The sequence below is a fragment of the Anabrus simplex genome, chromosome 11 (assembly GCF_040414725.1).
Source record: "Anabrus simplex isolate iqAnaSimp1 chromosome 11, ASM4041472v1, whole genome shotgun sequence".
NCBI lineage: Eukaryota > Metazoa > Arthropoda > Insecta > Orthoptera > Tettigoniidae > Anabrus > Anabrus simplex.
In genome coordinates this window covers 95,051,922-95,066,547 of record NC_090275.1, presented here as the reverse complement: position 1 = coordinate 95,066,547, position 14,626 = coordinate 95,051,922, and positions in this window count along the sequence as shown.

The following is a 14,626-nucleotide window of genomic DNA, read 5'->3' as shown; positions in this document are numbered from 1 at the left end:
TCTTAACAGTAGACATCAGTCTCTTCAATGATAATTGGTAATTATCAGGCAGTGGAGGATGGTTCTCAACCCATGGGAGGTGAACTTCAAACCGCTCTTCTTCATTGACTGATACTGTATCAAGGAAATGTTGCTGTGTAGTAGACTCAATCTCAGATCTGCTGCGTTTCTCAGATGGATCGCTAATCCCTAAAGTATCTAGAGTCCACAAATCTGTGATAGTGGCTTCTCTTGTTAGCATAGCAGTCACCACCATAGCCATACTTTCCTCATTCCTTTGTTCTGAAGGTACTTTGCCCATTAAAATCCATCCCAAACGAGTTTCCATGGCCACTAGTCCAGTACTTAGTATCTTGTGGCCTCCTGTTAACAATTTGCCTGCAACATCAGCTCAAATTAATATTTCTATTGGTCCATAAGATTTGATGTCACTCAAAACAATGTTCTGACTACTTAGTTCTTCAATCCAAGGACCTTGCTGTACTGAAGGTATGGCACCACAAATTCTTGTTTGGTCTAATGCTTCAAAGTGACAGTTGTAGCTACCATCCAGACTAGAGAGATAAATAGTGTACACACAATGATGGTATACTCCAGTGGTTGTACCTCCAAATAGCGAGTGTTGGATATTTTCCTGTCTGCCAGTTTGATATCCCATTTCCGTGGCTGTACTCTTCAAAATGTAGGAACGTTGTGATGCTGAATCAATTAATGCTCTTACAGTCCGCTCAACTCCTTGGCCCCGAACCATGACAACTAGTGTTTGCATCAGCACCCCACAATGGTTCGACAAACTAGCTAAAGCTTCATCTTTCTGGACTTGCGCACTAGAAGCCATCTTGTCTCCTGTTGAGTTCGGTCTCTCTACGGCTGAGTCTACCTGGGTTTGTGGCAACTTATCACACATAACCACAAAGTGTCCTCGACTACAAATGATGCACCTAGGCCTATTTCTACATTTCTTCGCTGGATGTCCGACCTTGAGACAAGAAAAACAGCATCTTTTAGTCTCAAGTGCAAGACGACGTTCTTGCAAAGTCATCTTCTGGGCCTTAATACAGTCTTGAGACTTGTGGTTAGACGAACAAAAGACACACCCTGCTGTTTCTCTACCAGATGCAGTAAGGAGACCTGCTGCTGTGGGAATGTTCTCATTCGGATTAGTGGTGTAATTCAAGCTCTTTTCCTTCTTCTTTGGACCTCCGTTGAGAGCTACCGAAGACAAAACACCAAACCCTGACATAGCCAAAGTAATCTTCTGTTCCTGTTCTACTTCACATCTAAGAAATTGCATCAAACTGTCTAAACGATTCTTGGAATTCACACTCTGGTCACCGACACTAGCCCCCCCCCCCTGGTTCAACAGCTGAATTTGAAGAAGACTGGCCAATGAGCGTGATTGAAGAAGTTCTCTCCCAAGTTCTTAGAATGTCCTCAGGCAAACATGACTCTACTAGTGGTAAAAGCATGGAATTACACTTGTCCGTTGTGACACCTAAGGTTCCTAGGGCTCCTATATGGCTCTGAAGCTTATCATAGAGGGATGATAAACACACCTTATTAGGGCTCACAGCATTCTGTAAGATTAAGCTTAACAACTCCCTAATGTACACTTCTACCAGCAAATCATCCTTCCCATAGCGTGCTTTGAGACTTGATATTGCTTTACAGTAATTTTCTCCGGTAGCAGGAAAGCTCTCAACTAAATCTCTTGCTCTGGATCCAGAAGTGGTGGCCTGTATGAGGTATTGGAATTTATCACTAGGGTCTAAAAGAGGGTCCTCATCAATTTTCTTAAATTGTGACCAGAAAGGAAGCCAATCTTTTAGTTCACCTCCGAACTTTTTCAATTCCAACAAAGGCAGTTTGTATGAACGCTTAACTTGGAGTGACGAGTTAGAATTAACTGATACTGCAGTAGCTTCTGAGTTCCGGTCTTCATTTAATAATTTCGTAACAACAGTCTTAACCTTATAAAATCTGAACTTATACTCGTCAGCCATACTGATTTCTTTGTCTAACTCGTCATCCCTAACCTCCACGTTCTCAATCATATTAGTGAAGATAAGAGTATCCATACCTGTTAATTCATGAAAGTTTGTTTCTAATAGATCCATATTGCACTAATACTTTCCGTATCTTTCTCCGGCATCTGTAGTAACGCGTCGAGCTCATTGTAGATCTTGGTTATTGATCGCCGTAATACCGCTCTTGATTTCTTTGTCACAGCTATATTCACTTCCATGCTTGAAATACTACGTATGAAACTGTTTATATGATTATATAACTGTCTAATGTCCTGTCACGGTCGCCAAATGTTGGGAATGCACTTCGAAAACGATAAAACACGGGTACAATTCCACAATAATCGAACACATTTATTTTAATACACATATATAGCCTACATGGAAGCCATCTTGCGAACTACAAAAATGATACCAAACTAAAACTTGAAGTGTGTTTCTTTGCTTATTTCAAAGCTCTCGTAAACAAATCTCATGAGTAACAAGAATCAAAGAGGTTACACTAACTGATCTCACACAACAGTCGTCGTGCTTACTACAGTTCTGAAATATATCTGTCCCTCTGCCTAAACCTTGATAATATAACGAGATGCGTGCTTACGGGCTAAAAACCAGCAGGAATCGTGAGCGTCTCTATTAATTCATTGCGAGTACTCCGAATGAGCCCGCGATTTTATCAAAGCGAGCACAGATAAGAAGAAAGTGCACCTTACAACATGAGATGTACACACAGACCAGGAACAGGTATCGTATACGCTGAAAACTGCGCGTTGCATGTCACGCCTTGCAATAGCTCCCTTGACAGAGACACAGTGGGAGTTGTGATAGTAGACAGTGCTTGAAGGTTCGATTCCCACGCAAGCATTCTTTTATTTGCCGACAATTGCCTGGTATGTGGTAAGGTTGCATATTTGATAGCTTCCACAGACTGATTTATTTATTTATTTATTTATTTATTTATTTATTTATTTATTTAATCCATTTACCCTACGGGGTTGGTTTTCCCCTCGAACTCTGTGAGGGATCCCACTCTACCGCCTGAAGGGCAGTGTCCTGGAGCGTGAGACATTTGGTCGAGAATACGACTGGAGAGGAAGACCAGTACCTCGCCCAGACGGCCTCACCTGCTATGGTAAGCAGGGCCCTTGTGGAGAATGAGAAGATTGGAAAGGATAGGCACGAAAGTGTTAAGGAAGCGGCCGTGGCCGTAAGTTGGTATCATCCTGGCGTTTGCCTGTAGAAGTAGAGAAACCAAAGAAAACCACATCGAGGATGGCTGAGATGGGATTCGAACTCCCTCTACTCACTTGACCCCTCAAGGCTGAGTGGACCCTGTTCCAGTCCTCGTACCACTCTTCAAATTTTCGTGCCGGGCTGACTGGCTCAGGCGGTTGAGGCGCTGATCTTCTGACCCGAACATGGCAGGTTCGATCCTTACTCAGTCCGGTGGTATTTAGAGGTGCTTAAATCCGTCAGCCTCGTGTCGGTAGATTTACTGGCACGTAAAAGAACTCCTGCGGGACTAAATTCCGGCACCTCGGCGTCTCCGTAAGCCGTAAAAGTAGTTAGTGAGATGGAAAGCCAATAACATTATTATTATTAAAATGTTCGTGGCAGAGCCGGGAATCGAACCCAAGCTTTCGGGAATGACAGTTAATCATACTAACCACTACATCACAGAGGAGGATCTGATTTGTTTCTTTGACCCTGTAAAGGGCCATACCAACATCCATACTCCGGGTTTAATTGTATGTAGGACATGACTTTGTTCAAGACATGGGAAGACCTAACAATCATTTTAGTAATTGCAAAACAAAGTCAGTTGGAAACAATACAAAATTCAAGGCTAAATTGCAACTACGCGAAGCAGATCCCGCGCATCGCTCCGAAGACCTCACTAAACGATTCAATCGGTAACAGCGACGGGCGGTGTGTGCAAAGGGCAGGGACGTAATCAACGCGAGCTTATGACTCGCGCTTACTGGGAATTCCTCGTTCATGGGGAACAATTGCAAGCCCCAATCCCTAGCACGAAGGAGGTTCAACGGGTTGCCCGGTCCTTTCGGACTAGGAGGACACGCTGATTCCCTCAGTGTAGCGCGCGTCCGGCCCAGAACATCTAAGGGCATCACAGACCTGTTATTGCTCAATCTCGTGCGGCTAGAAGCCGCCTGTCCCTCTAAGAAGATGTGTTGTCGCCGGCAGCACGAACGGATACCGGATGCGACTATTTAGCAGGCTAGAGTCTCGTTCGTTATCGGAATTAACCAGACAAATCGCTCCACCACTAAGAACGGCCATGCACCACCACCCACCGAATCAAGAAAGAAGTCTCAATCTGTCAATCCTTCCCGTGTTCGGGCCTTTTAATGAGTCAAATTAAGCCGCAGGCTCCACTCCTGGAGGTGCCGTTCCGTCAATTCCTTTAAGTTTCAGCTTTGCAACCATACTTCCCCCGGAACCCAAAAGCTTTGGTTTCCCGGGAGCTGCCCGCCGTCATCGGAGGAATTTCGGCTGGCGGTATCCGACCGCCTTCGAACCTCTAACTTTTGTTCTTGATTAATGAAAACATACACTGACTGACAGAGCAAATGCAACACCAAGAAGGAGTGGTCAGAACTTTATGCCAATTGCAGGGTAGACTGACGTCACTGAGGTATGCTCATGATGTAAAATGCGCCGCTGTGCTGCGCACATAGCGAACGATAAATGGGACACGGCGTTGGCGAATGGCCCACTTCGTACCGTGATTTCTCAGCCGACAGTCATTGTAGAACGTGTTGTCGTGTGCCACAGGACACGTGTATAGCTAAGAATGCCAGGCCGCCGTCAACGGAGGCATTTCCAGCAGACAGACGACTTTACGAGGGGTATGGTGATCGGGCTGAGAAGGGCAGGTTGGTCGCTTCGTCAAATCGCAGCCGATACCCATAGGGATGTGTCCACGGTGCAGCGCCTGTGGCGAAGATGGTTGGCGCAGGGACATGTGGCACGTGCGAGGGGTCCAGGCGCAGCCCGAGTGACGTCAGCACGCGAGGATCGGCGCATCCGCCGCCAAGCGGTGGCAGCCCCGCACGCCACGTCAACCGCCATTCTTCAGCATGTGCAAGACACCCTGGCTGTTCCGATATCGACCAGAACAATTTCCCGTCGATTGGTTGAAGGAGGCCTGCACTCCCGGCGTCCGCTCAGAAGACTACCATTGACTCCACAGCATAGACGTGCACGCCTGGCATGGTGCCGGGCTAGAGCCACTTGGATGAGGGAATGGCGGAACGTCGTGTTCTCCGATGAGTCACGCTTCTGTTCTGTCAGTGATAGTCACCGCAGACGAGTGTGGCGTCGGCGTGGAGAAAGGTCAAATCCGGCAATAACTGTGGAGCGCCCTACCGCTAGACAACGCGGCATCATGGTTTGGGGCACTATTGCGTATGATTCCACGTCACCTCTAGTGCGTATTCAAGGCACGTTAAATGCCCACCGCTACGTGCAGCATGTGCTGCGGCCGGTGGCACTCCCGTACCTTCAGGGGCTGCCCAATGCTCTGTTTCAGCAGGATAATGCCCGCCCACACACTGCTCGCATCTCCCAACAGGCTCTACGAGGTATACAGATGCTTCCGTGGCCAGCGTACTCTCCGGATCTCTCACCAATCGAACACGTGTGGGATCTCATTGGACGCCGTTTGCAAACTCTGCCCCAATTTCGTACGGACGACCAACTGTGGCAAATGGTTGACAGAGAATGGAGAACCATCCCTCAGGACACCATCCGCACTCTTATTGACTCTGTACCTCGACGTGTTTCTGCGTGCATCGCCGCTCGCGGTGGTCCTACATCCTACTGAGTCGATGCCGTGCGCATTGTGTAACCTGTATATCGGTTTGAAATAAACATCAATTATTCATCCGTGCGGTCTCTGTTTTTTCCCCAAATTTCATCCCTTTCGAACCACTCCTTCTTGGTGTTGCATTTGCTCTGTCAGTCAGTGTACTTGGCAAATGCTTTCGCTTCGGTCCGTCTTGCGACAATCCAAGAATTTCACCTCTAACGTCGCCATATGAATGCCCCCGACTGTCCCTATAAATCACTACCTCGAGTTCCGAAAACCAACAAAATAGAATCGAGGTCCTATTCCATTATTCCATGCACACAGTATTCAGGCGCAGCCGACCAGCTTTTAGCACTCTAATTTGTTAAAGTAAACGTGCCGGCCCACCTCGACACTCGATGAAGAGCACCGCGATAGGATTTCATCAGGGTCCGCCTACGGCGCGCAGGAACCGCACGCGGATTAACCACGGCGGCCGCGCGTTTTCGACTCGCCACCACCGGCAGGACGTTCCACGAACCATGCCAGTTAAACACCGACGAGGGATGAACCGACAGCGTGGGACACAAATCCAACTACGAGCTTTTAAACCGCAACAACTTTAATATACCCTATTGGAGCTGGAATACCGCGGCTGCTGGCGCCAGACTTACCCTCCAATGCATACTTATTAAAGGATTTAAAATGAACTCATTTCGATTATGGGGCTTCGGATGAGTCTCGTATCATTATTTTTCGTCACTACCTCCCCGTGTCGGGAGTGGGTAATTTGCGCGCCTGCTGCCTTGCTTGGATGTGGTAGCCGTTTCTCAGGCTCCCTCTCCAGAATTGAAAGATGCGTCGCCGGTACGAGCACCGTGCGATCAGCCCAAAGTTATTCAGAGTCACCAAGGACGAGCCGACTGATTGATTTTGATCTAATAAAAGCGTCCCTTCCACTTCTGGTCGGGACTCTATTTGCATGTATTAGCTCTAGAATTACCGGTACCACAGTTATCCAAGTAAAGTGGCACGATTTACGGATCGATAACTGATTTAATAAGTCATTCGCGGTTTCACCTTGATTTGGTATTTACAAATTCTTTCTTGATATGTTATCAGTCACTAGTAAAAGTTTGGTTGCAATATTTGTGAAACTTGGCTCGCAATAGAAAATATCAGTCGACATGTAAAGCGGGAAGTTAGGTTAGGTTACTCGAGTTTTCTGAGTGGATGTCTTTTCATTCTTCCTCTTCTTCCTTGATATGTTATCAGTCACTAGTAAAAGTTTGGTTGCAATATTTGTGAAACTTGGCTCGCAATAGAAAATATCAGTCGACATGTAAAGCGGGAAGTTAGGTTAGGTTACTCGAGTTTTCTGAGTGGATGTCTTTTTATTCTTCCTCTTCTTCCTTAGCAGGTTTCTTCCTCTTCAGTTCTCTAGGGCTTTAATAGTGTTCTAGTTGTCTCCAGTGTTGTAGGCCTGCCTCTTACATGCATTAGCAGCATTGAAGACGTACATTATCGTCGGAATCATGTACGAGATGACCATTTTCCGGCATTTGAGTCTGCTCTGGCTCAGTATCACTGTCATTACTGTCGGGCTGAGTGGCTCAGACAGTTGAGGCGCCCGCCTTCTGACCACAACTTGGTAGGTCCGATTCTGGCTCAGTCCGGTGTTATTGGAAGGTGCTCAAATATGCCCGCCTCGTGTCGGTAGATTTACTGGCATATAGAAGAACTCCTGTGGCATTAAATTCCGGTACCTCAGAAATGCTGTACCTTAATGAAGGCCACAGCCACTTCCTTCCCACTCCTAGGCCTTTCCTACCCCAGCGTCGCCATAAGACCTATCTGTGTCGGTGCGACATAAAGCAAATAGCAACAACAACAACGAGCGTTAGTAAGCGTATTTATACACCTGGAAGATGACGTTGATTCAAATTTCCTGCAAATCGCTTTAGCGTGGCGCTAGTAGCAGCCCTATGACGTTGCACATCAGGTTTGCTTTAAATATGGGCTGTACTGTGCAAGAACGTTAGTTACCTGTGTAACGGACTCTTCACTTCACCGGCAACTACTGTTATCAACCTCGCCACGCACATAACCTTTTTCTACAATTAATATGGACTTACCTTCATCTGGATACACACCGCATTTTCTCTTCAACTGGAACTTGCATACTTAGGTGGATTTGCACACATCATACCTTGCACGAACTTTGCTCTATCCACCTTTACGACCGACGATAAACTAACCTCCTTTTCGCTTCCTGACGTCATGTGACATCGCCCGCTTTGTCACGCATGCTCCACTAACTTCTGGAATATTCCAGACATATCTCTCATTATTCCACACTATAAATTCCCGGCCTTCCTCTGAATGTGTTGAGATGGACTTTGGCCTGTGTGGAGGGAAGAACCTTTAACGTCATCTCCGTCTTTAGCGACATGTGCCCTGGACTCTCCATTTTTTGGGCAGAACTACTTGGTTCAAGATGAGGTATGACAAACTAAAAATGTCCTTATTGTAAATAATGCTGTGTTGCATTTGGAGCTATTTTCTTTGCAAATTCTAACTGGGAGCAGTGCATTTCCAGCCCGAGATTTTGCTTGGATTTTCAATTTCTATGCCTCATTTGACTATCCAGTGACTATTTGCTTTCCAAATGTGCGTGTGGTATATCCGCAACTCTGCGACTCCTATACACACTTGTGGTTAATTAGTGCTTCTCCATTTATGTTTTGGTATACTTTGAGACTGTTTCATTATAGTATACAGTGACTTACGCCAGTATGACAACGTTTGTTTGTGTCGATTCGGGTGATAATTGTAGAGGTGGCAACTTTCATATGACATTAGACTTTGCTTAGTGACTTCATGTTGGTATACTTCAATCTGGTAACTGCGAACATTCTTTTCTTATTCTCGTTGTTCAACATTTTTCTTTAAACTGTATTCATCCCTTTCTTGTCCATCCCTTTCCTCTCCTGGCCCATTCTCTTATTTGCTTTCATTTTCTTCGATATTTTACTCTTGATGTAACTATTTGTATTACTTGTGGTTGGGAAAATTCCGTATTTGTACAGACTTCTATTCTTCTAATTTTGTAAGACCTTGATTAATTCTTCTAATATATGTATATTTCCAAATTTTATCTTGGTTTCTCATATTTTCACCTGTCATGTCCCTTATTTCTCCTGCCATTTTCTTTTAGTTTTTTTTTTAATATTATCTAGCATAGTTTCCACTGCGCTATCTGTGTTTATTCTGCAATGTTTATTTGGAGAACCCTGTTTACCACGGCCTCAACTTGGCATTTTTCTCATTGCGTAACTTTATTCCCTACCGTTTGAAAGCACTCGGTGTCATCGATACTTTGGATTTCCCTTGGCTGGATTTATGAATAAACATATATATATATATATATATGCATATACCCCCATAAAGGGGTTACACATGGTAGCAGAGTACAAAGTCGCAGTTTACTACTACTCTAAATCTTCACCCTGTTACGGCCTTAGTTCTTTTGTTTCTTTCTTCTGAGGTTTAGTGTTTTTCCTCGCTAGACTCTGCTTTTCTTTTTGTCATCTCTTTCAACATGGCTTATTTTTCTGATAATTTTTCTCCTTATACTTCAGACACTTCGGACATTTCGTTTGATCCCCATTTCAATTTTTCTGATCCAAATCCTTTTACTAATATGTCTTACAATCCTTTTCTCCCTTGTAATTCTGATCTTACTTCCACGTCTAGTACTCTTACTACTACTGTTTCTTCTAGTTCATCCTCTGAACCTTTACCAACCCTGCCTCAACCTAACACTCCTCTCTATCCTGATATTTCTCTTTTTACTGCTGAATCCAAACTTCCACTTAATCAAGCACCTCCGCCTTCTCCTAATAAAACTCAATCTGCACAGCATTACTCTCCCAATTTGCGCACTCCACCACCATCCCCTTCTCAGCAATATTTTTATGAATCTCCATATCATCACACCCCTTCTTCACATCAACCACTTAATTTCCATATTTTGACTAAATGTCTTGATCAGGTACCCCTCATTCAGTCTACTGATCCTGATACTTTGACACGGTGGCTTTTTTTAGTTCGCAAATTTCTACAGACTGACTTGGCTCCGTTTTCCCAATTGCTTTCGTTGCTTTATCCAAAAACCTCTGGTCATCTTAGTAATTTTTGGCTCCAGTATATGAAGTCTTCTCATGATTGGGCTCATTTTCGCTCGGTTTTACATACTTATTTTCTGCCTTATGAAATTAGACAACAGCTGAGTAACAAATATATCAGACGTCATCAACGTCCAGAGGAATCAGCTTACGATTATCTTGACTCCATTATCGGCTATTCTGATGTGTTAGCTATTGCTCAACATCCCCAGGAAATTATTTCTCTTATTCGATTTTATGCCTCTCCAGCTTTCCGCCAAATCATCAATCCCTTTACGCCACCCACTACTATTCCTCAGCTTTACCACATTGCTCAACTAGATATTCTAAATACCCGTAGTAATTTTTCCTATTATTCGTCTACCCCACCTCCCCAGTTTAACACATCAACACCTCGCATGCCCTCTACCACTCGTCCACCTTCTCAGAGTGATATTTCTCGCCTTCGCTGTTATCGGTGTCAGGCTATGGGGCACCTCGCACGAAATTGTACCAATTCTACCTTGGGAAACTTCAATTCCCGTCGTCAGTAGGCAGCTCACGACCTCTTGGGCAAAATCTGCCTTATGTTTCCTCAACTTTCTCGCCTGTTACTAAATCACAGTCGTATACTCTTGTACAGTTACTTAACATTCCCTCCTTAGCCTTCTTAGACTCAGGTTCTGCAATTTCCCTCATCAGTTTCTCCTTTTTTCAGCAACTTTTACAAACGCATCCGCATCTTCAATTGCGCCCTTCTACCCTCAGATGTCTTTCCATATCTCAGCACACTCTTGAAATCATGGGTTACCTAAAACTTAATGTTAAAATTTCTCAATTTTTTTGGCCGTTTGAATTTCAAGTGATTAATAATTGTTCACTTCCTGTTATTCTGGGATATGATTTTTTTGCTCATACTGGCCTTATTTATAATACTGCTATGGCCTCTATCTCTTTCTTTTTCAATCCGCACGTTAAAATTCCTTTGGTAGACCCCCTCGATTTCCCTATGAACCATGTATTCAGTCATCAGCATATTTATGCCACTGCTCCCCAACTAGATGCAATTGAGGCCTTGAAATCTGAATTTGCCGATGTTATTACAGATACTTTAGGCTCCGTTGTTAATTATCAGGCTCACATTGATTTACTTGATAAAACACCTGTTCGTTCGTCTCCTTACCATCTTAGCCCTCCTCGGATGGCCAAAATGGATGACATTATTGACAAAATGCTTCTGGATGGTACCATTGTCCCATCTTCTTCCAATTATGCCTCTCCGGCCTTTCTTGTCGACAAGCCTGATGGTTCTTCGCGCCTGGTAGTTGATTACCGTAAATTAAACTCCAAAATCCTCTATGACTCCTATCCTATTCCTAAAATGCAAAACGCTTTCCACTTTTTTTCTAAAGCTAAATATTTTTCTCTTTTAGATCTCAATTCTGCTTACTACCAAATCCCCTTGGACTCTCGGAGCAGTCGGCTTACCGCTTTCATCACCCCAAATGGCCTTTTTCAGTTCACAAAAGTTCCTTTTGGATTGAACTTGGGGTCACAAATCATGCAGAGATTAGTGGATTCCTTATTTTCTGATTGCAAGTACAAATTTCTCTATCCTTATATTGATGACCTTTTAATTTTTAGCCCTGATTTTGAGTCCCACATGTCGCATTTACACCATGTTCTTTCTAGATTACGTTCTATTGGTCTGACAGTTAACCCTTCTAAAATTTCTCTAGCTCAAACTTCTATAAAGTTCTTAGGTCACATTGTGTCATCTCAGGGAGTAGCTGTCGATCCCGAACGTACTTCGGCTATCTCTAATATTCCACCTCCCAAAAATCTCAAACAAACACGCACCTTTTTAGGCATGGTTTCTTTCTACCACCGGTTCATTCCTAACTTTTCTCACATTGCTGAGCCTCTCAATTATTTGAAACGTAAAAACGTCCCTTTCATTTGGACTCAATCTCAACAGGACGCCTTTCTTCAGCTTAAGTCTCTTTTGATGCATGCTCCCATTCTTCAATTTCCTGATTTCTCCCTACCTTTTGAAATACATACTGATGCTTCCAATCTTGCTGTTGCTGGTGTTCTAACTCAGGTTGTTAATGATGTTCCTCTACCTATCGCCTATTTCAGTCGACTTCTTTCTCCTACTGAGAGAAAATATTCTATCTTCGAGCGTGAAGCCTTGGCTTTATTAAATTCCATTGAACACTTTGCGGAGTATTTGGAACATAAAGAATTCCTTGTCAAGACTGATAATCAGGCTCTCTCATGGTTGTTACATAACGCACCTAAGATTGGTAGAACTGGCCCGCTGGCTCATGCGATTGTCCAGATTCAAGTTTTCCCTTAAATTTATTTCTAGCACTGAGAATTCTGTAGCTGACGCTCTTAGTCGCTTATTTGACACTTCCACTCCCCAGTTAAGTACTACTGACGATTTACCCCCGAATCTCTCTATGATGCCTTCACCTTCCTCCATTCATGCGGTTCTTTCGTTAACAGACTTTCCTCTTTCATTTCAATCCTGTCAGTCGCATCAGCTCACCGATCAGTTCTGCATCCAACTCAAACAATCCATCTCTGATCCCTCTTATCAGGGTCCCTTTACTATTTTTAAAGATCTCTTGGTTTACAAACCCACTAAGAAAGCTTCTCCTAAAGTGGTGCTTCCACAGGCTCTTCAACCCATGATTTTACAATATTATCATTCCTCCCCTGTGGGCGGGCATCTAGGCATCACTAAAACGTACAACCGTATAGCCTCTCTTTTCTTTTGGCCTCAAATGCGCAAATCTATTCGCAATTTTGTTCAAATTTGTGAATTGTGTCAAACATCTAAACCTTTAAACATAAAGTCTGCTGGTCTTCATTCTGCCCTTCCACCCACTCATCCTGCCCAAACCTTTTTCATTGATCTAGTTGGACCCATAGTTCGTTCTTCTCGTGGCAACTTGTACATTTTTACCTTGTTGGATGCCTTCTCAAAATTTCTAGTCCTTCGACCCTTACGGAAATTTTCTACTAAGATCATCATTAATTTACTCACTGAACAAATCTTTCCTATTACCGGTTGGCCTGCTAATATCGTTTCTGATAATGCTTCTATTTTTACTTCAAGTGTTTTTTTTAATATGTGCTTTCAACTGGGTATCAAACGTATCTTGACTTCTCCCTACCACCCTCAGTCCAACACCGTGGAAAGGTATCACCGTAATCTCAAAGTTGCTTTATCTATATTTCATCGTTCTTTCCAGAAAGACTGGGATTCTCATCTTTCTTCTTTGGCGTTAGCCTTTAATTCTAGTATCAATAGTTCTACTGCTCAAACTCCGGCTAAGCTCTTTCTTGGTCGTGATCTCCAAACTCCTCTTTCCCTAACCTGGGATCTGCACACCCTCCTTGAATCTTCTGATCAGCCATCCTCTTCATCACTCTGGAAAGACGCCTTTGATCAATTGTTAAAAGCTCAACAGGTCCACAAAAAAGCTTATAATGCTCGTCATAAGCCATCCACTTTTAAAATTGGTGATTTAGTCCTCGTTGCTAATCATCCACACAGCTCGGCAATTAATGCCACTTCTGCCAAACTTGCTCCTCGATGGCTTGGACCATACCGTATTTTGTCTTTCCCTACTCCTGTCACTGTATATTTGCAATCCACTACCGATTTGTTTGATACTAAAAAACTTCATCTAAATCAGCTCAAGCGCTTTCATTCTTAAAAACTTTCATATCTTGATCTTCTTTTCTTTTGCCCTGTGTTTTCCTTTTCTTGTTATTACCTCCTCTTCTTACTGATTTTTTTTCTCTCTCTTTTCTCCATCTGGTCTGGAAATGTCTATTGCTCCCAGTGTTATTTATTATTATTTTTTTTGGTTCCTTTCTTTTCTTTGTTTGTCTGCCTCATCCCTCCATTCTTTTTTTTTCCCTTTATTGAATTTCCTTTTTTTTTCTCCCTCCACACAGGTTTCTCCAGTCTCCCTCCCAGCCAATTGGCACAGGTTGTAATGGGAGTGTACATACAACTTCCCAACCATTTTATTTTTCTCTTTTGTAATTGTTCTTAAATTTTTTAAATCTTCTTGTCATTTGTGATATTTATATTTCTATGTTAATTTATCACTACCCTTTTCTCCTTACCCTTTCCCTTTGCTAACGCGTTAGCCCTTTTCTTGTTTCCTTTCCTCCTCTACCTTTTTGTATTTTCTATTCTCTATTTAGGCAGGTTTATTGTGTTTGGACATTCTTCTGCCGCCTCTTGTTTTGTTTTGCAGTATTTTCTCTCTTTGATATACCGTGGCGGCTGCTATCGACCCCCGCTCCAGCTCATGGAAGGGCCCTCCATTGCTGTTCCTGGGGCCGCCTCGCCGTCGCCATTCAACTGTATCTTCCGCTTCTCGTCTTCCACCAGCCGTCTTCATTTAACTCCAGCTGCTTCAACAACTACAAAAAAAAAATCCTTTTGGATTTTTTTTTTCTGGTGCCCGGCGGATGATGTAACGGACTCTTCACTTCACCGGCAACTACTGTTATCAACCTCGCCACGCACATAACCTTTTTCTACAATTAATATGGACTTACCTTCATCTGGATACACACCGCATTTTCTCTTC